This window comes from Thermobia domestica, chromosome 15 (assembly GCF_964235325.1).
Source record: "Thermobia domestica chromosome 15, izTheDome1.hap1.1, whole genome shotgun sequence".
NCBI lineage: Eukaryota > Metazoa > Arthropoda > Insecta > Zygentoma > Lepismatidae > Thermobia > Thermobia domestica.
Window position 1 is genome coordinate 137,580,145 of NC_137468.1, and position 22,875 is coordinate 137,603,019.

Here is a 22,875-nt window from a genome sequence, read left to right on the forward strand (position 1 = left end):
ACATACAAGAAGTATAACACAAGACGAACATGATGAACCACACAGACACACACACACAACGTTGAACGGAGCGTTAATTATTACGAGAGAAAACTAAAAGATTATTATGATAGAAGAAAGAATAGTCACAGAAGGGTTCTCAACCCCATCTTGAGAGCTTAAGCATCGACCAAACGTCCACTGTGCTTTAGAAAGAATAAAAATGAAGGGAGAATAAAACTGACTGTTTCACATGTGGCAGCAAGTACTGAAGCTTTCAGAAGAGTAATGAGTAACAAGTTTCTGCCTCTTTCCATTTGTTTTTATATTTTTCTTAGAAAACTGTCAATGCAAAACATAAATCACACGAACAAGTCACTTTACCTCTCAAAAAAGTAACTTTTAGGACCAACTTTTTTTAAAAAAAATAGTTAAAAAAGTGACTCGGTATGAGCCCTGTTCCACTGTGAATTTACGTGAATAAAAATATACTTTACAAAAAAATTAAGCTAGCGCCAAATGCGTTCCTGCATAACACTAGACTCAGTCTAAAATATATATAATTCTTATTTCGATCGATCTCTTCATTTCTAAAAAAGGTTTTGACTGCACCCTTCTAACGTCCGTCCGTTGATACACCACTTACAGAGCAGGCTCGAAACCAGTCACAGAGCTTTGGGGGGCTATGAATATGTTAGGAGGGGCCAAGTCATTAAAAATTCTCTTACAAATATCTAAATTGTTCATTTTGTCTTGAGGTCTGGAGGAGGCATGTAAAATTGAGGACCAGGCATCCCTAGCCCCCTCTGGTTGCAAGTCCGTTGCAGAGTAGCACTTACCAACTGAATCTTGTATAGGCTTATTACTATATTGTCACATTTTTCCTTATTGAGGAGGAAATAGGTGAATGACCGCTCAAGACGTTGCCAATTTCAGTCATCTGCATCTGCCCATCAATCTCTTTTCTCGGAAACGACCGCGAAGCCCAGGAGGTTAGGTACGAGCAGGTCTGTTTTGTCAATTGTTTCGATGGAAACACCGTCCGAAACAATGAGGTTATATGGTCTCGAAGCCGTACATGAGAACGAGGTCGCTTCATATTTTGAAGTGAAATAAATAAATAAGAATATTGCCTTCTTTCCTAAACGCTAAACAGGTTTTAACTTCATGTAATAAATAACCTATATGATACTGATTGATACAATTGGATTTGAGGGAGTATTCCTTTTCCATCCAGGGGTGTGTGTAAAGAAATTTGGAGGGGTGTTAGGGGGTGTTGGGGGTGTAGATTACTCCCTGATACTTACTTTAAATTACTTACTTCAACCCAGCGAAGCTGGTAATATATGCCAGTACACAATAAAATAGATTTAAAATAAAAACTAAAATTTAGATCTTGTATATCCTACCTGTTAATAATACGAAATAACCCACATATAACTTGTATATCATACATGCAAATTTAAAAAGTAATAATGAAAATGCAGAGGACATAAATCGTGCCATTTCATGTGGAGAGGCATAATGTTTTATGGACATACTGACCTTCCAATATTTGAACGCAGTACCCTCATTGATCAACATTACTGTGACACTGTACTCCTTCCCCAAGTGTGTCTTTTAAAAGGTGCAATCTGTCCCAACTTATCTTTCATAGATGACGATACGTGTTCGCATCGAACAATGCAGGTAACAAAATTTTTGGAAAGAGGATACTCGGCGAATTGACTGAATTACCCCTTTCCTCGACGTAAATCCTATCATGCGCAATTTAGGATGCTACGGGGAGACATTTTCAAACACGTCCAGATGCACCTAGGACCATCCATCCACCAGTTGTCAGCAGCGCTGGTGGAGGAATGGAGCTCCGTATTTCAATAACTCATTACTAGACATCGGATTTTTATTCATTTAAAATTCACGAAATATGCAAGCAACTATGCGGTTAAATGTGTTAAAATATGCACTAACAATACAATTAAAGAGAGCATTTTCAAACATGCAACAAAGTTATGACTGATGTTTTGTAGGTGAAATATAACATTGAAAAGGTACTTTACCTTTCAGGGGTTCCTCTTCAAAACTTATTGTTGTGATATTTAGTTTATATATTCCAGAATATTTTAAAACACACACAGATTACGAGATTAAAATATACACAGTGAGTGATGTGGGAACACATATCTCCAGTATTTTCTTCATGAATATATTTTAAAGTACATTTACTTTACACAAAATCCCACGAGCCTGAATTTTCTACGTTTCAATTCTACAAAATAATGTTTGTGTTTGAAAATTTACTCCTTCCCGTAATTAGCCTTGTAATAAATTATGAGATGCTTCTCTACATTTTCTGGTGTCAGTTTGTGACGTTTGTCCGTTAGAATAAGTTTGTAGCCAGAAAGTGACCTCTCAACGTCAACAGATGTTACCAGACAATAGGCCCTATTTATAAAGAGGATCAAGTTTGGAACGTACAATTTCTGGAGGGTTGAAATCTAACTCTTGAGGATATTTTCCTATGGTTCCAATAGTTTTATAGTCGGAATTTCTAGCAAAAACATCCCTCAGTTTATTTTCAACAGAGCACCCGAGCTCACCAGGCACTGACTGGAGTTAGTACTGAACTTTATCAACTAGAGTTAGCATACATTGAGTAGCATCCCTCGCGTCTCTTGTTTCTGAATTGATGTCGACACGATCTTAAAATTGGTCTTTATCATTACTAGATTTCTCCTAACTTCTTGGCAGTTGAAAGTGTTTTTGCTCTCCTGAATAACTTTCGCATCAGAGAAATCAAATTTTTGAACAATGGTTTTCATTTTGTCAAAGTGTTCGCAATAAAACATTGCATCCTCAAGCCTAGTTCCCCAGCGTAGCTTCCCCAAGAATTGGTTCAGGGGGAAGAGGAGTATGAGAACGTACTTCTCAATACGCTTGTATACGAAGGGGTGCTTTGAGTTAAGTTGAGTTGAATTTGAGTTTAACGTCCCGTTCATCAGCGACGCTATATGAGACGTGGACCTGCTGATTAACGTGGAATCCGAACCACATGAGCTCCCACCGGGAATCGAACCCGGGTCTCCCACGCCAAAGGCGCGTACACTGACCGCTTAGCCACGAAGGAGCTCTGAAGGGGTGCTTTCACAAACAAACAGTTTCTTTGTATTAGGTATTAAAGAATTGACGTCCGGAAACAGAGATCGAATTTATTCTGCTATCCTATGAAGTCCATGAGCCAATCAGGTAATGTGGATCATCTGGGGATAAAAGTAACTTTCATTGCTGTTCCCATCTTCAGCATGTAACTTGCAGCATCTGACCAAGACAAGAAACTTTTCGTCTCTACCGCCTGTTGGCCACAATATTTGCAAAGATTGATTGATAAAACGAGCCATTGTTGAGTTGTTCACTCTATCTACAACTTTCTACGCAATAAGATAAGGCGTATAGATCTCATCTTCGCAGAGCTTCCCAACGACCATGTTTGCAACATATCGACCGCAAGCGTCTCTAGTTTTATCCACTGTCCCCATATAGCAATCGCCTAATAATTCCTTCCGAATCTCTTTGATTGCGATATTATAACATTCGTCAAAATAGCATTTACGGAGAGTCGACTCTTCCGGAATGCTCTGTTTACAATATTTCTGAAGAAAACCACGAAAATGTACATTTCTTAATTTATTGCATGGTATGTTCGCAGCTACCATTACATGGCATAAATCATGTACAAATTGATCCTGATCATTTGAACCTGTTTGCAACGTTAACAACGTTTGAGTAGCAGACGCTTGTCATCCAGCTACATCGATATGAGCCTTTGTGTTGGAATGCTGGACCAGTTGGTACTTTTTTCAACACGCAATTTGCTTGTTACATGGCTGACAAAAAATTATTTTACCATCTGTGACGTAGTTTCTATCGTTTTGTACCCACTGCTTAAGCAGTGAGCTTCCTAACGATTTATCTTTGGGCATTGTTCACACCCAGTCAATTACACAGTAACATTATAGCAAAAGTCAACACTCACAGGCACACAGTAAACTAGAGTAAACGCAAGTACGATGTGAACACTAATTCACGACGAAGTAAATAAACGACAGCGTTCAGTCAAGACGGGAGCAGTTCGTCATTTCAAGTTCCATGTTGATTTTTACAACAGCATCCCTTCCTTCCTCCATCCCTCTTTCGTCCGCATTTGCGGGGTCACAACATCTTAACGCCCACTGTGTCTCTGCCTTCCTCCAAACCTGTGGCTAATATCAGTGGCGGCGATACCGCCCCTCCCCGCAAAAACTGAACAAAAGGCCATGTGTTACTTGAACTTCATTTACAATTTCTATATGCGTACTAATGTACCATTTTACAATGTTAACAGTATTATCACTATGATTATAGCTACTACGAATAATAATAATAATAATAATAATAATAATAATAATAATAATAATAATAATAATAATAATAATAATAATAATACAATATAACCAGAGTTAACCGAACTAAAGTAGGGGGCTTATTTCGGATATTTTTTGTTTGTTTGTTAAGTTATGGACATCCATTAGTGGGCCTGTACTACAGTAATTGTTATTTATCTGAAATGTTTTGAAGATCAAAACTTGAAAACTCTCTTTGTATACTTCACTTACATTAAAGTTAAAGAGCTCCATGGTCTTGTACTTAGAGTGTTGGATTCATATCCACGTAATCGAGGGTTCAATCTTCCGATTGGAGTATTCCAAATTTTTGGCGTCTGCCCAGCGTCGTGAGGAAAACTGAGGAGTGATACGTCTGTTGGGGGAAGGTGACGCAATGGGCTGACCACCTGTTCGTCACTCAAGTGGTTGTAGGTCCACCAGTCGTTACCATATGGCGTTGAGGCCGGTTCAGGACTTAAGATCTGTTACGCCAGTGGTTTCAGTTTCAGTTTCTGTAAGTTAAATGAACATTTTTAGGACTACAGTACATCTATTTTATCTTTATAAGATATGGATTAGGCACAGCCTAGCGCGTCCCTATCCTCTAGATTATTTCCGTACAGTACAGTACATGTTTATAGGATTTGCGATTTCGGATAATTCGGGTTTCGGTTATCCGGAATTATACGGTAGCTACATTCCACACAGATGAAAATTAACGTAGAATATTTTTATGTACTCGCATAAAATACAGTACTCTCATTGCCTAGAATAAAACGGAAGGGAAATTCTTCTTGTATCGTCACACTGGAACACGTAACACAGAAACACACATAATAAAACTAAGGAGAGGTATTGTAAGCATCACTATCACTATAGTAGGTAAACCAAAAATATACAAGGGGCAAACTTCCCAGATGTGGGATGTATTCATGGGTTAGTAAAATGTACCATCTTGCCCTCAAAAGATCTATATTTTCCGGTGCTGCCATATACGTGTAACGGTCGACTTATGTTTGGCTTACGTCGCACGTGTATGGAGGAAAGTATCAATGATTGCACGCATTGCGACGCCAGGCGTGCCTTAACAGACACGTATTGTACCCCTGAACTACATAAAGCGTTACAGGCCGGATATAAAATTCTGCAAATTATTGAAGTGTGGGAATTCGAACTGGCTGGATGTAAGGAGGATAATTCAGATAGTCTATTCAAAGCAAGGATGTAATAAAATAGAGGATGTGCCCATGCAACAAAATCTGAAGCCATACGTCACAGCTTCGCCACACCTACTCTGCCAACTCTGCGTCACTAAGATCGCAATGTTTCGAGCCAACAAACATGGCGGAAACGAGAGTAGCCAATCAGACGTGCCGGCTCAGACGATGCTCGGTTGTTTTTTGGCTTCATTGAGTTCATATGATGAAAATACGTATGGGCAGATCCTCTATTTTATAACATCGTTGGTTCAAAGAATATGTGAATTTCTTCCTAAAAATGAAGCATGAATCTTCAGGATTTCCTGCTTGGTGCAAAACTAAAGAAGACGAAAATAAATACATAGCAGATTATTATGCCCACGAAGGCATGGAGTTAATGGAAAATAATATTGAATTGAACCCTGGCCTGAGGTATATTTCTAAAATATTCCTCAATTCACTTTATGTAAAATTGTTACAAAAAACGGACTTGCCGCAATCTGTGATTGTTGACTCACAACAAAAATTTTATCTATAGGCACCACAATACGAAGTGCAAAACGTATTGCCAATCGGAGATAAACATCTTATTCTTACGTAGTATAATACGGAGAATAAAAATAAGCCTTGGAAATTCTCAAACGTTGTTCTTGTAGCGTTCATTGTCATGGGCGCGGTTAACACTGTATGACTTGATGACAAGTGCAGGGCGTGAAAAGGGTTGTATTGTGATACTGGTAGTATCATGTTCGTACAACGCCGTGATGAAAAATCTCCACTTACATTAGGGCTCTACTGGGGTGAATTAACCGATGAAGTAAAAGATGGGTGGGAAATAGATAAATTTATAGGCGTGGGGCCAAAAAATTATGCGTATAGGCTAAAAGAATTTGGGAAGGGAAAACTAGATTATGTGTATAAGATTCGGGGTATCACTTTGGATTATAGAACACGCAAAAAAAAAATTAATTTTGATCATTTTATGATTTGGTTCGCGAAGAAATTGAAAGAAAAAATACACATGCAAGGTAGGATTATCGGTAAGCAGGGATTTGTCATCGTTTCACGTCCTGAAACAAAAAAAAAAAAAAAGGTAGGCGACAAGAATCGACGGTTAAATCCTGACACCACAACCGACTACAGGACATTACCCTTTGGGTACCGCGCGTAATGATTGTCAAATTTAAACGTGTGAGTGTATGAATGCAATGTAAATATTTGTATATATTTGTTAATAAGCAATCATAATAAACATAGATGACTGTAAATAAAATGAATGAATGAGGAAAATGTAAATGGTATGAATGAAAAGGAAACACGTTACAATTATACACTCTGTCGTGTTATTCCCGGGTAAGTTAAGTTATCAAATTCTTTAAATCTTTCAGGACCCCTCACACCCTAGGATCTCGAGCTTTTAATGTAAATAGTATTTTTCAAGTAATTGTATATATTTTCATATCATGTATATTGTATTTTAAGTCATCGTATTGTATATTAGTTTATATTATTGTAAATAGTTTTCATATATTTGTAAATATTAAATTGTATATTATAAATAGTATTATCAAATTTTAAAATTGTATATATTATAAATAACGTATTACACATTTCATATTTTACATAGTAATTTATATAATGGAAATTAGTGTACAAACATATATAACCAACCACAAATCAGTGTATAATAAACAAATGTTATCCATTACCTATTTTCAAAACTTTTTATTTTAATTTTTATATTTATAATTTTATTTTTTTATTTTATTACAATTTTTAAAAACATTTTTCCAAACAAGTTTGTGAGTAAATTTTTAAAATTAACATTGCGGTATTTTATTTCTACATCCTGTACAATTTCAAGCAAAATAATCAGATAAGGTACTTAATACAAAAGTGTATTCTATATAAGATAAAGGAAGAATACATATGCTTCATATAGTATTGTATAAGTTTATTTACACGCATTAATAATGTAAGTATGTGCAGTGGCGTATTTACGATTTTGTTTTGGGGGGCTTGGGTAACTTTGTTCATGGAGATGTGAAAATTCTGCAAGATATTTCATTTACTTTAATATAGTAAATACAATTTCGGTGGGGGCTTACTGAGTATGTGTATTCTGTATAAGATTAAGGAAGAATACGTATACTTCTTATCCGCAAAAGAGAGTGTCAGTTATTGTTATGGAGTTATTGATTTTTAATTATAATATCAAATTCATTAAATTATTATTTTATTAAAAAAGTAACTGATATTCTAAAACAGCTTGGTTTACAAATATAATCGCCAATCATGAAGATTCGGAAACTCCGAATCTTTTCTATTTCGTATATGTAGTATCCGCGGCACAACAAATGGAATCAACCAATCAGGAAACGAATTTTTGCCGCCAAATACATGTAAGGTAAATATTTAACAGTACTATAAGGTAATAACGTCACGTGTATCATCATACGCGATTAAATTTATTCTAGGTAATCATCTTCGATTGAATAAATTAATAGGTGCTTGATTAAAATGCAAAAGTGTTTGATTAAAGGGATAATCAAATTGATAGAAGTTTGATATCAAAATCTAATTAAATTATATCTTACAATGTTGCCTAATTTACACTATAAATAAGCAAAATATAGGGAATTTTAGGACATCAAATGGCAACACCAATCTATTAAAAACGCATAATACAGCTTGATTACAAGTTAATCAAATGGCCGCCATCTTGGGATGGTGACAAGTGCTCTAGCAACTACTGTAGTGTTCTTTATATCAAACATTAAAAATTCTTACCGGTGGCCCCGCTTCGGGCGCAGTCCCTCTGAGAGCCTGGGCGGCCGCTACAATTTATACATCCTTTGTAAACTTCATTTGTGTTAACTGTATATAGAATCAACTGGAAAATTGTGAGTACTAACCTGGAAAGGGCAGGAAATTAATTGATTCTGACCAAATGAGTAGGAACCATGGTCTTATATATAGCCTGAGATTGGTGTCTCCCGGTTTTTCGCTTACAAAATATGGCAACCCAAGGCATAAATAATGTCAGAAATTTACATTATTAATGAACAATATTATAATATACAGTACAGTGACATTTTGAACAGTGTGTGTATGGATTCTTTTGCCTCTTGTGAGTGTTTGCTGCCTTTATTGTTAGAAATCATGGACAGAGATAGGATCTTAAGTGAAGAGACACGCAATGGAATCATTGCGCGTCATAATGTGGGCTTTTCTATTTGTCAAATAAGTTTCAAAAAACTGAAATAGACTCCATCTACTCTTGGCGATTCCATGAAGTGGTTTAAGCAAAGACGAAAGAACATGGACAAAAATCGAACTGGAAAGTCTCGTAATATGTCACGTATGAAAGATAGTATTATTGTAGACCCCTAGTTTTTAGCAAAAGAAATTTGAAATTTACTGCACCGGACCTTCATCAGGATTTAATCGTAGTCACACTACAAATATTGCAGTTATTACTGTGAATCGACGTTTGAGAGTAGCTGCACTCTGGGAAAGAGTTGCTGTGCAGGAACTATTGCTGGCTCAGTGGAAACTCTGTTGGAGTTCCGATGGAAATTGGAACTTACGTAACATACACCTGCAACTTAGATGAGGATGTTATTTCCAACATGATGGTGCACCGCCTCATTTTGCTTGTGCTGTTCACGCTTATCTTGATCAAACGTTTCCAAATCGTTGGATTGGTCGCGGTGGATCGTTAGCATGACCTCCCCAATCTTCGGTTCTCACATCCTGTGACGTGTTAGAGGAAGAGCATGTGTAGTACAAAAATGAGAGACATCAAAGAACTCAAGGACAGAATAAAAGGTGTAATATCCAACATTCCCCCCGAAATGTGTGTTCGGGCACTAAATTGTACCGTTGAACGTTGGTTTATGTGTATTAATCATGCTGGTGGACAAGTTGATACTCTGTATAACGAAAAGTCAGACCAAATGGTTTCTCTCAGATAGTGTTCATATAATTTTGGCTCACCCTGTATGTATCTATATCTATATCTATATGACATAGGGCACTGAATCCACATTTAAAAGCAAAAAGACTTTGCTGTCGCTTAACATGCCCGGCGTCGTCTTCAAGACTGTGCCAAGAAAAAATGTGGGAGATAATTTTTAAAATAACTTATTTGAGGTACTATGAAATAACTTATACAGGATGAGGCAAAAGTCCAGCACCATCATTTTATTTTTGAAACGGTTTGAGGAGAGATGACAAAACTTTGGATGTGGGTAATTGGGGTGGGGGCGCACCAGTGGTCCATTTGGATCATGGCAACTATCTTGAAATCCGCCAGTTTGAATTCAGGTTCAATACTTCAAATGGGAAGGGGGACATGCGTCACAGGTGATGGAACATGACTCATCCGCCAAGAAAGGACTGAAATTGTTCTCATCAGTGGGGAACGCAGTGTCAGATAAGAATGCGCACGAGTCGAGACACACTTTGTAAAATTCGAGACGAGTCGAGACAAACGTATTTCTCGACTCGAATTTTATTCCCGTTTACTCCCTCACTTTAGATAGATTCTTTCAATATCAAACAATAAACTTATTTTCAAAGATTGAAGGAAGACATACCGGTACCAAATTTAGCTAAAAACAAATAAGTTTTGCGAGAGTTATGGTAAAAAAGGCAGACGAACGCACACAGACTCATGCTGGTTGTTAAATGCTTGCTACTTTCGTTTCAATTACGTGTATATTTAGTTTCTGTAGGCTTATTTCTATATTTTATTAATGGTAAGAAATCTAGAACACTCTTACTTTTGATCTAGAATCATAGACCCTACTTGTAATGTAAAGAAAAAAACACTAAGGAAATGAAACTATATATAAAACTTGTATATTACATTAAACAGCTGTTCCTTTTACGAAGAGAGAAAAAGGATACATGATGAAGATTCGAACAAGAATCAACTGAATGATTGCTAAGAACGTTACCCACTATGCCATATACTCATGTACTGTCTTTTTGTTATAAACTTTAAACATGCAGCTTCATTTTTTTTTTTTTTTCGCCATAGAACGAAAACGGTAACAAATATCGAGAAGCTCTTTGTAGCAAATGATTAAGCGTCTCGAGATAACATATCGTGACAATTTTCAGCACTCTACGAAAACCGGAAGGAGTTTAAGTTTACTATTATTTATGGTTTGAATAATGATTTCCATAGAGCAAAAACTGTAAAAGAAATCAAGAAGCTATTTTTTGCAACTGATTTAGCGTCCCAAAAGTAGGCGCCATCTCTAGAAGTGGTTCTAATTAACCATTTCTGGTTTCAACGTCTACTGCCATAGAACTAAAACGATAACAGGTAGTAAGCTGTCCGCAACACTCTAAGAAAACTAGAAGTGGTTAGAACTTACTATTACTTCTGATTTCAATACAGATTTCCATTAAACAGAAACCACAAAATATAGAGAAGCTGATTGGTGCAATCGATTCATGATTTCAAGAATAGGTTCCATCTCATCCGTGAACTCTCCATTGAAACTGGAAATGGTAGAAATTAAGTGTTCCTTGTTTCAGCGTTGGTCTCTATAGAACAAGAACAATAGTAAACAGCAAGGAAGCAGTTTTTTTCTTTTCTTTTTTTTTCAATTGATTCAATGGGTGATATCAATAAAACGAAGAAGTTACTCATTATTCCCAATTTTGTAGTATGTTATTCGCATTGGTATCAATAGAAAGAGAACTGAGCACTACTTGTCTTGGCTGACCTCGGAGAAGCCCCGCCCCTCTGGAGTAACCACACCTCTATTCTTGAGCCGAATAACTACTCCGCGTTTGATATCAATAAAAATCAAAGACTCCTATGTGATGCTAATAGTAACTTCTTCAAATTTGTGGAGCAAGCTCAATAGGTGACTCCGCGCGAAATCTGGCAGAGTGGGTGATATCAATAAAAATAAGTAACTACTCCTGAGAAGTCCTGCTCGAGAATCGGAGTTACTACACCTGGAGTAATCTCCTCCCTCAATTCCGTATCAATAAAACAAGCCACTATTCAGGTCTTGACTGCTCCAGATTTCTGAACGTTTACTCTGCGCGTAGCAGTGAGTCGTATCAATAAAAGAAGTGATTACTCATCTCTCCCATCCGTCGCGCGGTCATTTCGTTGTTTTTAACCTATGGTGAAGTATCCTAAACGCCATGGAACGCGCAAGTAGCAACGACAGCTTCAATCAAAGTGCATTTGTAGATGTTATAAGAGAGTTTCCAGTGGTACTTTCAAAGTCACAGTTACCAGAAAGTAAACGAAGGAAAGCCGAAGCTTTGAAGGCAATTACAGTGAAATGCAAGGAAATATAAAATACATCTACGACTGAGACACAAATCCAAAAGAGAATCTTTAATATTCGAGCGAGAATAAAACAAACAAAAAAAAAAAAAAAAACGGAAACAAGAAAGTAACACTGAAACCATGGGAACGAACCTATTGGAGCTGATAGATGTTAATTCAAATCCAGCAATATCTAGATTAACAAGACAAGCGCATATCACGTGTTGTCCAAGGTCTTTGTAGATTGTTTGGCTTTAAGAACGAAATCAGACTTGGCTCCTTTGTTTCCTTTTATACAAAAAAGTCCAGCTACTCACGTCATAAAGCACGTCCATCTAATTGCCTTTTACACACCATACGTGTCCCCTTTCGCCTTGACATAAACAAAATTCATTCTCATGTATACACCATTCATATCAACGTTGAGTTAAGTTGATTAGTAGTTTAACGTCCTTTTCAGTAGCGTGCATATATGAGACGGAACCCACTGATTAATGTGGAATCCGAAGAACATGAGCTCTCGCCGGGAATCGAACGCGGGTCTCTTATGTCAATGGCATGTACACTAACCGCTTAGCAACGAAAGAGCTCTTCCTATTAACGTATTCGTCTCCAAAATACTAGGTTTCTTTATTGCCACGTGTGTATAGTCAAGTGCTCCAATAGCACCCGGAAATGAACTGTATATTGTTCTTGCCATTCTGCCTTTGCATATTACGCACACTTCCGGAAGCAATCCATTTTCAGATTTCGCAACAATCGCATCCATTACACTTGTAGTAGTCATAGACACAGTACTTTGAGCCACACTGAATCCCCTGACATTCCAACCTGCAATCCCGGATCACTCACGTAACGCAAGAAAACCGAGTAAACGTTTATAAATCTGGAGCAGTCTAGACCTGGGTAGTGGCTTGTTTTATTGAAAGGAAATTGAGGGAGGAGATTTCTCCAGCTGTAGTTACTCCGATTCTCGAGCAGGACTTCTCAGGAGTAGTTACTTATTTTTATTGATGTCTTAAGAGAACACATTAGCACCATGTTTTTGTTCTATGATTATCATATTGAAGCCGGAAACAGTTAATTTCTACCAATTTCGGTTTCAAGAGAGGGTTAATGAAAGAGGTAGAATCTATTTTTCGGATGTACCCGTTAAAAAAAAAAAAGCTCGATATCTCTATGTAAATCTATATTGAAATCGGAAGTAGTAAAAAAAATCTCTCTCTTCCAGTATTCGTTGAATGTTATGGATGAAGGTGTATCTTTCCTTGAGACGCTGAAACGACTTTAGTAAACTGCTTGTCGATATCTATTACCGCTTTTGTTGCATGACAATCAAATTTGAATTCGAAAGCACTAGAATTTTACCACTTTTGGTTTTATTAGAGTAATACGAGTGAAGATGGTATCTTTTCTTAGAATACTGAATCAATTGCAAAAACACGTCTCGATATCACTTACCGATTTAGCTCTATAGAGATCAATAATTGAAGCCGGAAGTAGTAGTAACTTTTACCACTTCCGGTCTTAGTATAAAGTTACGGGTGGAGAAGGTATCTTTCCTTGACACACTGAATCAATTAAAAAATGATTCTTGCTGTCTGTTACCGGTTGTATGGTAATTAAGGTTGAAAATGTAAATACCAGTAAATTTTTACAACTTCCGTCATTAATAGAGCAATATGGGTGGAGATCACTTTAGATTAGAGAGCGCGAGCCCAATCGAGAGAACTGATTGTGAGTGAGCGCAAGTCCACTTGAGATTAGTGATCGCGAGCCCAGTTAAGATTAGTGAGTGCGAGCCCAGTTGAGAGAACTAATCGCGACCCGAGTGAGCGCAAACCAACTTCAGATTAGTAAGAGTGAGCCACTTTTGGTTTTATTAGAGTAATACGAGTGAAGATGGTATCTTTTCTTAGAATACTGAATCAATTGCAAAAACACGTCTTGATATCACTTACCGATTTAGCTCTATAGAGATCAATAATTGAAGCCGGAAATAGTAGTAACTTTTACCACTTCCGGTCTTAGTATAAAGTTACGGGTGGAGAAGGTATCTTTCCTTGACACACTGAATCAATTAAAAAATGATTCTTGCTGTCTGTTACCGGTTGTATGGTAATTAAGGTTGAAAATGTAAATACCAGTAAATTTTTACAACTTCCGTCATTAATAGAGCAATATGGGTGGAGATCACTTTAGATTAGAGAGCGCGAGCCCAATCGAGAGAACTGATTGTGAGTGAGCGCAAGTCCACTTGAGATTAGTGATCGCGAGCCCAGTTAAGATTAGTGAGTGCGAGCCCAGTTGAGAGAACTAATCGCGACCCGAGTGAGCGCAAACCAACTTCAGATTAGTAAGAGTGAGCCACTTTTGGTTTTATTAGAGTAATACGAGTGAAGATGGTATCTTTTCTTAGAATACTGAATCAATTGCAAAAACACGTCTTGATATTACTTACCGATTTAGCTCTATAGAGATCAATAATTGAAGCCGGAAATAGTAGTAACTTTTACCACTTCCGGTCTTAGTATAAAGTTACGGGTGGAGAAGGTATCTTTCCTTGACACACTGAATCAATTAAAAAATGATTCTTGCTGTCTGTTACCGGTTGTATGGTAATTAAGGTTGAAAATGTAAATACCAGTAAATTTTTACAACTTCCGTCATTAATAGAGCAATATGGGTGGAGATCACTTTAGATTAGAGAGCGCGAGCCCAATCGAGAGAACTGATTGTGAGTGAGCGCAAGTCCACTTGAGATTAGTGATCGCGAGCCCAGTTAAGATTAGTGAGTGCGAGCCCAGTTGAGAGAACTAATCGCGACCCGAGTGAGCGCAAACCAACTTCAGATTAGTAAGAGTGAGCCACTTTTGGTTTTATTAGAGTAATACGAGTGAAGATGGTATCTTTTCTTAGAATACTGAATCAATTGCAAAAACACGTCTTGATATCACTTACCGATTTAGCTCTATAGAGATCAATAATTGAAGCCGGAAGTAGTAGTAACTTTTACCACTTCCGGTCTTAGTATAAAGTTACGGGTGGAGAAGGTATCTTTCCTTGACACACTGAATCAATTATAAATGATTCTTGCTGTCTGTTACCGGTTGTATGGTAATTAAGGTTGAAAATGTAAATACCAGTAAATTTTTACAACTTCCGTCATTAATAGAGCAATATGGGTGGAGATCACTTTAGATTAGAGAGCGCGAGCCCAATCGAGAGAACTGATTGTGAGTGAGCGCAAGTCCACTTGAGATTAGTGATCGCGAGCCCAGTTAAGATTAGTGAGTGCGAGCCCAGTTGAGAGAACTAATCGCGACCCGAGTGAGCGCAAACCAACTTCAGATTAGTAAGAGTGAGCCGAATTGAGAGAAGTGATCGCGAGCCCGAGTGAGAGCGAGCCCAGTGCAAAATGGTCATCTGTGGGATAGACATACGGACGGACATAGCCGTTTTATAAAACTTCCGGGACTTATGCATAGCATAGTTTGGAAGTCTAATAAGGTTAACAATAAAGTTTTTAAACATATTGAGATTATGGATACTCAAATAGAACGAATAATTTCAGTTTGTATAAGAAGTACAATAAGTAATACCCATAATAATAAAGTGAAACATATAGTTCATTGTCAAACTTAAAAGCCCACTTTTTCCGATACATATGAAAATGAAACTTTTACCTAGTTCTTAGTTCACGATATGTCAAGAATGAAAGTATTTCGATGACGGAAGCAGAAAATTCATCTTATTGCAAATACGGGTCAGCGTTATGATGTTACCAAGAAATGCACAGTCAATAAATTCCGTACACGACAGAAATTCTAAAGAGGACAAAATATAGTACATATTACGTAAAGTATGATACACACATTTAAAGTAGGACCTATACGTAATCCACTTACAACTAGAGTACAGTTAGAAAGACAAGTCTCACTCCCCTTCTTTTTAACTACAATGTTAATTCACCCGAATAATCTATATGGCTATTTCTTTAAATAATAAACTGTTAAGCAAAGATTTTAAAATTAATCTTTTCTTATGAGTAGCTACTAGGTATTTGCAGTCATTATTTTTAATATTCATAATTTGAATTCGGTCAAATTCATTAACTTAACCCTACAACGGTCAGGCGGAAAAAAAGTTTCATGAACGGTCGGGCTGGGTGTAAGAAACCCAAGAAAATAGCACTGCGTAATTAATTTGTGAACGATGTTTTTAAAATAAAAACATACTTTTATGTAATTACAAGTATTTCTGACGCAGAAAAAAGCATTTTAACTCAAAAGTGGCGTTTGGGCTTATTTTTAAAAATATTTGTAATTATCTACATATTTTTGTTAGTAAATTATATGAGATTTTCTTTAAAAATATATAAAAACAACACTTGCTTAAATGTTGTTATAGATAAGTAATATTGTAAAGGATACTTATAAGTTTATTTAACATAACCTACGGCACCACCTATGTTGAAAGGTACTGAATGTCAAGGGGTAAAGTTTTTTAGTTTTCATTGTTGGCAAGATTGTTATCTAATGGTTGAGTGGGTACAGTTTTATGAGCTGCTGCAATAGATAACAATTCTTTACTCCTATCATCTTCTTCACCATACTCACTATTACTATCATGGTTACTAAATAATTCAAAATCAGGAATTCACTCGGAATCATTAAGTTCACTTTCATCATCATATAAAATTTTACGAATTTTGCTCGCAGAAACTGTTTCATATTTCATTATGTTTAAAAGTTGCTCAAAATACCATCTGAAATGTTCTTCCTATATACACAATCAAAAAATGTCGAGTAGGTAATCACAATAAAAAAGTAAACTTCTTACAAGATTTTTGACACTAGCAAAAAAAAAAAAAAAAAAAAAGTTGTGTGAACTGTCGAGCTGGGTCTGACAGGCCCACGCGATGTTCAGAGCTCTATAAAAAAGCAAACTAACAATAAATCAAACTGGTTTGCGACACTGACGCCTCTTATCAGGCGATTCAGGAAGGTATACGAAGTTATAACTCAAACCACTAACTTTAAGTTGAAAAAATATTTAAAATATTAGTAGATGGGTCTCACAGACCCGACCCGACCGTTCTAGGGTTAATATTAATTCTTTGTACTCAAGTTGGTACATCATCTATTTCAATCTGTAAACAATTACAATAGGACTTAACATTAGAAATGTTGTACTAACGAGCGGTACCTACCCCTTCAAGTGCTTGGGAGCAACAATCTCAAATTTTCCATCCAGCGTCCCCCTAAAAAAATACTGGTAGCCTGTATCTCCTTTTTAAACGCAATCAATCTACAGTACATCCGACTACTCCTCCCGCTACATTTTTATCATTTCAATCAAAAGAATTCTTTGCAATGAGAATTAATTATTTTTAAACGTTATCCATAGTAAATTCTCACTAACAGTTAGCGCTCTTAAAAAGCATCATTGTGGTATAATTAATGTTCGGTAGTACAATTTTCAATCAAAAATGATCTCACAAAAAAAGTATGGGCGCAATCTGCGCTCTAAAACCCACTTGTGAGCATCCCTAGTACTACATACCATATAAAATTTCTATAACTATCATTATGGCATTCGTAGTAAGAACACTAACACAAATAATGCTGCAAATAGACTTGGAGTATTACATATCTTGCTCTCAAAACATGTAGCTTTTCTTTAAGCATACAAAATTATATGCTAACAAAATTTTATAAAGATTCAATTACAGAACACAATTGTATTGACGTATTCTGCACTACTGTTCTTATAGTAGGCGGAATGCATCTGGATGCTGTTATAACTTACTTTGATCATTAGATTTAATGATGGAACTGATCTTACTTTACACATACAGTATTTTGACTAACGTTATATTATAATATTACCCCATGGAACCAGCTTCAAATACACCGGGCTAGAGTACAAACAAACAATCTAATCTGAAATATTAGAGTACGTGAACCGTAAATAAGAAATAGAGCCGTAAATTCGGACAATGCTGGGAACAATTTTTGACGTAACTTATACAGTAGGAATATACGTACGTAAATAGTAGTTACTATATACACCCCTGTGTTACTGATTTCCTTTATTAACCACCTAAAGTAAACATTAGGACTAATGCAAGCAGTGGTAAAAGTGGTTCTGGAGAGGTAGGGGGACACGATGTCAGGCCGTCCCCGTGCCTCTTTACTCATTGTCAATTATTTAGTAAGTGGAGGGACGCCGTAGATATTTTTTGGAAGTAGGGGGATGACGTCCACCCACGTTTCAATCACTTTTACCGCTGAATGCAAGTACATGTGAACCTTACTTGTGATAGTAAAGAGATCGAGACGAGACACAACATGTCGAGACTTGCTAGAGACAAGACCGAAACGGATAATAAAGAGAGCTATACTAAGTCCAGTCTTGAAAGTATCCGGAGGGAGCACAGCAGCTCAATGGTAGAGCGCTTACCTCTGGTGCGTGGGATACTTGGTTCGATCCCCGGCAAGTAAATTCGTGGTGGATAACAGTGTCTATGATTTATCTCGCGGTACATCCGTTTACTCTTATCTTAATCACTCGTCTCCATTAACTTAATAGACATAATCATGAAACGCTAAACTAAAAGATTTCGTTTCATTTCATTTGGAAAATCTTGATCTCATTTGGAATATTGACAAATAATTAGGCCTATTGAAATTATTCTATTCAAAATTCGTGTCTCTCTATCTCCTATGCAACAGATGAATAGGTTGTCTCATGTTTCCAGGAAAGAGAAAAGAATATTTTAAAGTATTATTGCTTAAACCGTGATGATTTCGATAAGCTTTTGATAAAGTCTCCTTGGTTTCGGTTCCAAGGAAGTTCACCGGACAAGAATATGCTGTAAAAACTCTCGAATTAGCAGTGGAAAAAAAAAAAAAAAAAAAAAGATGGTTAGTAGCCATAATCAATTTGGAGTTATGATTTTTCCACTATTTCTCTTTCTTTTTTAAATCGTTCTAGGTTTGAAGTACAGGTCATGTATCAAATTTGCGATTTAGAGTTGAATCCAATGCAATTCGTAAGGATCTAAAGTCGTTTTTCTGGACAGTCTCTGGAATGCAGTTTAGGTTTTTGTGACCAGAAGTGCACCTGCTTATCCTTGATGATTTCTACAGTAGCCAACGAACTTCTAATATTATTATATAGCTAATAGTCTTACATAGCTAAGTTAGTTTTATACAGCTAATAAAATATCTTTATTAATATGTTCAACTATAATTAGCCCCTGTGATTATAATTAATCTTAAACTGTGACTTGAATTATGTTTTTTGGGGCCACGGTGGAGTACTTACCTCCGGTACATTGGGTTCTTGGTTCGATCCTGGCCAAGTAACTTTGTGGTGCACATCATTGTGTCATTGATTTTCTCGGCGTACTCCCGTCTCCTCTCACTTTTCATTCCACCTATTCTTCCATCATCATTCACTTGCGTTAATTATCGTCTCCATTAGTCTAACGGGCATAATTGTGGGACGTTAACATCGAAGATTTGATTTGAAGTATGTTTGTTGAGGCTATATCAAATGTTGTATTATGTATGGTGTGAATATGATAGTTTTACCTGTTTTTAATTAATGCTAGCAAGGGGACTAGCTCAATAAAAGATTACGGTCTTTTTTTTGGGGGGGGGAGGAGTATTTACTTGCCGATCTGTATGCAATATTTCAATACCGGCAAAGAAAAGACAACGAATGATTAGCTTGTTTTATCATGATTTCACGGTGTTATAATACTTATGGTTAATAATTCAGTACAGAAACTTTCTTTAGTACAGAAAGTCTCAGCTCATCATTTTAGACGAGATGGTATTTGTAGCGGATCTAGCCAGGGGCCGGAAAAATGAAATGAAATCTTTGAGTTTTACGCCCCACGCTTATGCCAGTTACGCTAAAGGAGACGGTGATGATGAGTAATGAATGAAATGGTGTAATGAAGAAAGTGGGAGGAAACGGGAGAACCCCGAGAAAACCCACGCACACGGTGTTTGTCCACCACAAAGTTCACTTGGCGGGGGCTGGGATCGAACCCGGGACCCCACGAACCAGAGGTGAACCCTCCACCACTGAGCCACTGCGGCCCCAGCCAGGGGTCGGAGGGACCTACCTAGTCCTCCCCAGTATTTTGAGTGACAAAAATAATTTAATCTATTATTTATATATTTTTGAAAGTTTATAGTAAACTCATGATATACCTATCATAGTCTAGGCTCTGGTTGCCCCCCCCCCCAGTTTTTACCTTCTACACCCGCCTCTGGATGGTATTAAGCAAGATGGGAATTCCTATGGTGGCGGAAATTTTTACCTTAAAGAAATATGTAACTGAGAAGCCGTTAGACAAGATCGGAGAACACCCAAAGAATAAGTTCAGTCTCTGACCGTATTCCAGTGATAAAACTGAAGGTTATATGTTTAATAGAACCAGCTATGTACTGAGTTCACATCGTTCGGAAGTCTACCAATTCATAGTTCTACAATGTGAAACGATATTCCCTTGTTTCCGGTAGTACTACATGGAAGAATATAAATGGATGAAGGACAAAGCGAACACTGTTAGTGGTTTCATCCAATGATAACAATAATAAGCAAATGTTGTACCTTTTCTTTGTTAAAAAAAAAAATCATGTAATTGGAAAGCATTTGTTTGAAGAAATATTGTAGCAGTTTAACCCAAAAAGTGATGCCAACACGCGGGGAAAATCCCATTTTGTAGGATTTTTTAATATTAATTTCTCAAATAGGGATGGGATAAAGGGAATTTTCGTAAAACTTGGTAGCATATATGGGATTTTTCATACATTTATTTCATCGATGCCAACAAAATTCTCTATGAGCGGGAAGTAAACTAACGACTCTTCAATAAATGTGAAATTAGTGCTAATTGTCAAATTTTGTAACTGTAAAATGCATGATAATATGGAAGTGATTTATACAGTGACTATTGGGGCGTTTACACTTAGTCGATTTGCGTTCGATTCAGTTGAATTGACGTTACTTTCAACTTAATCGACCGTGTAAACGGGACTTCAACTTAATCGCTTGTTGATCGAAGGCGACTAATCGACTGGCAACTGAATTAAAAGACGTTCTATTTTCTGTGGTTGAAATAATTGAACACATCCATCAACCTGATTCGGCCTAGTTGCTTCGTTTTAGTGGCAAATGCAGCGAGTCGATTTAGTCGTGCGACTAAATCGACTAAGTGTAAACGCCCCATTAAGAATCTCTAAAAATAAGCAGCGTAGTACTTAACAACAAACAACTCTGTTATTCTTTATATATATAAAGCACCAAACGAGAAACAGCCGTCTTCCAACACATTCCACACGTAATTATTAGAGAATGAAGCTTGTCTTATCCAGTTTCGTTACGTTTCATCGAAGGTTTCGATATTATACAAATGTACGATGCAAATAGTAGTTCTATCAACAAAATGTATTTTCAATTCTCTCTCCTAATTACTTATTCATAAACCGTTTGATTTACATAGAAGGTCTGAGTTCACTCATGTATTGAAGAAGTGAGTGACATACTGTAGCGTCACTTCATTTTTTTATAAGTTTTATAGAGCATGGGAAATTCAAAGACAAGATGATAAATTCTGCCTCTCGAAATTAGGGTTGCAAACTCTTAGAAATTGAATCATCGGCACCCACTCACAATCCTCAAAACAGATGAAGAATAATTCTATTTTAAAACTTGAAATACATAGTTGAGGCTGATAAAAAATACTGGTAAAATACGATTAGTTGGCAACCCTACTGGAAATGGAATTTTACAATGTTTCAGGTTGGCATCACTGCACCCAACAATAAAATAAAATGCATTTATGTGCATCTTCAAATAGAATGTTTAAAGATTTATTTGTCATATCGTCGACAGCGTCACAAACTGTCGTATCTCAGTTTTCTAAACTTTTCAGGAGAGCGATTTTTAGGTTTTCACACAACTTTGAACAACCATAACTCAAAATCTATTTTACCGAAAGGAGAGAAAATTTACCAAGTTACAACTTAAATCATAAGAAATCAATGTAGAAAGTTTTATGGAATTTGCCTGTAAAAGCTTGTGGAAAATTTGGCGGGAAAAATATACGACAGTTTGTGACGATGGTAATCCTCTCTTGTATGAAAGATACGACGCCTATTTTTTATGCTGAAAACTACATTAATAGATGAACAATCGGAATATATTGCACTTTTATTGAAAAATTTCGTATTTATTACACAAAATAATTTAAGAAATGCTTCCTGAGATTCTTGAGGGTAAAACGAAATTCCTGAGAACACATAAGAAACACAATATTAAGAGCATACTAACCATAACATAAAATAATGCTATCAAGTTGTCATTGCCAGAATATAAAATCTTGCAAAGTAATTTGCAAATTGCATGCTTTGATATTGCACTTGAGAAGATTGGCTAATGTGGTAAGTTTCTGTAAAATTGAACATGTTCAGGTTTCGAATGATCGGAGTTGGACCCAGACACAATGATAACGAGTCCTCGTAGGCGTGGGAGACCCGGGTTCGATTCCCGGCGGGAGCTTATGTGGTTCGGATTCCATGTTAATCAGTAGGTCCACGTCTCATATAGCCTCGCTGCTGAAAGGGACGTTAAAAATCAATCAATCAAAACGAGTCCTCGTACTTCTCTGGAGCGATAATTTTTGACAAGTCTGCAAAGTAGGAACTTCTATCTGATGGATTCAATCTGCGTTCTTTTCAGAGAAATAGTTATGTAAGTGTCCTCAAAATGACTTGTCTTAAACTGAATGCAGTTTGGATAGTCTTTGTTCACTTTCACTTCGCGCATTTCCATCCAATTGATTGGATCTCCATTTTCATCACGTCTAACTGACAGAATACCAAGACATTGGGACAGAGATCTAATCTCATACGTCGCTTCTGTCAACACAAGGAACGGTATATGG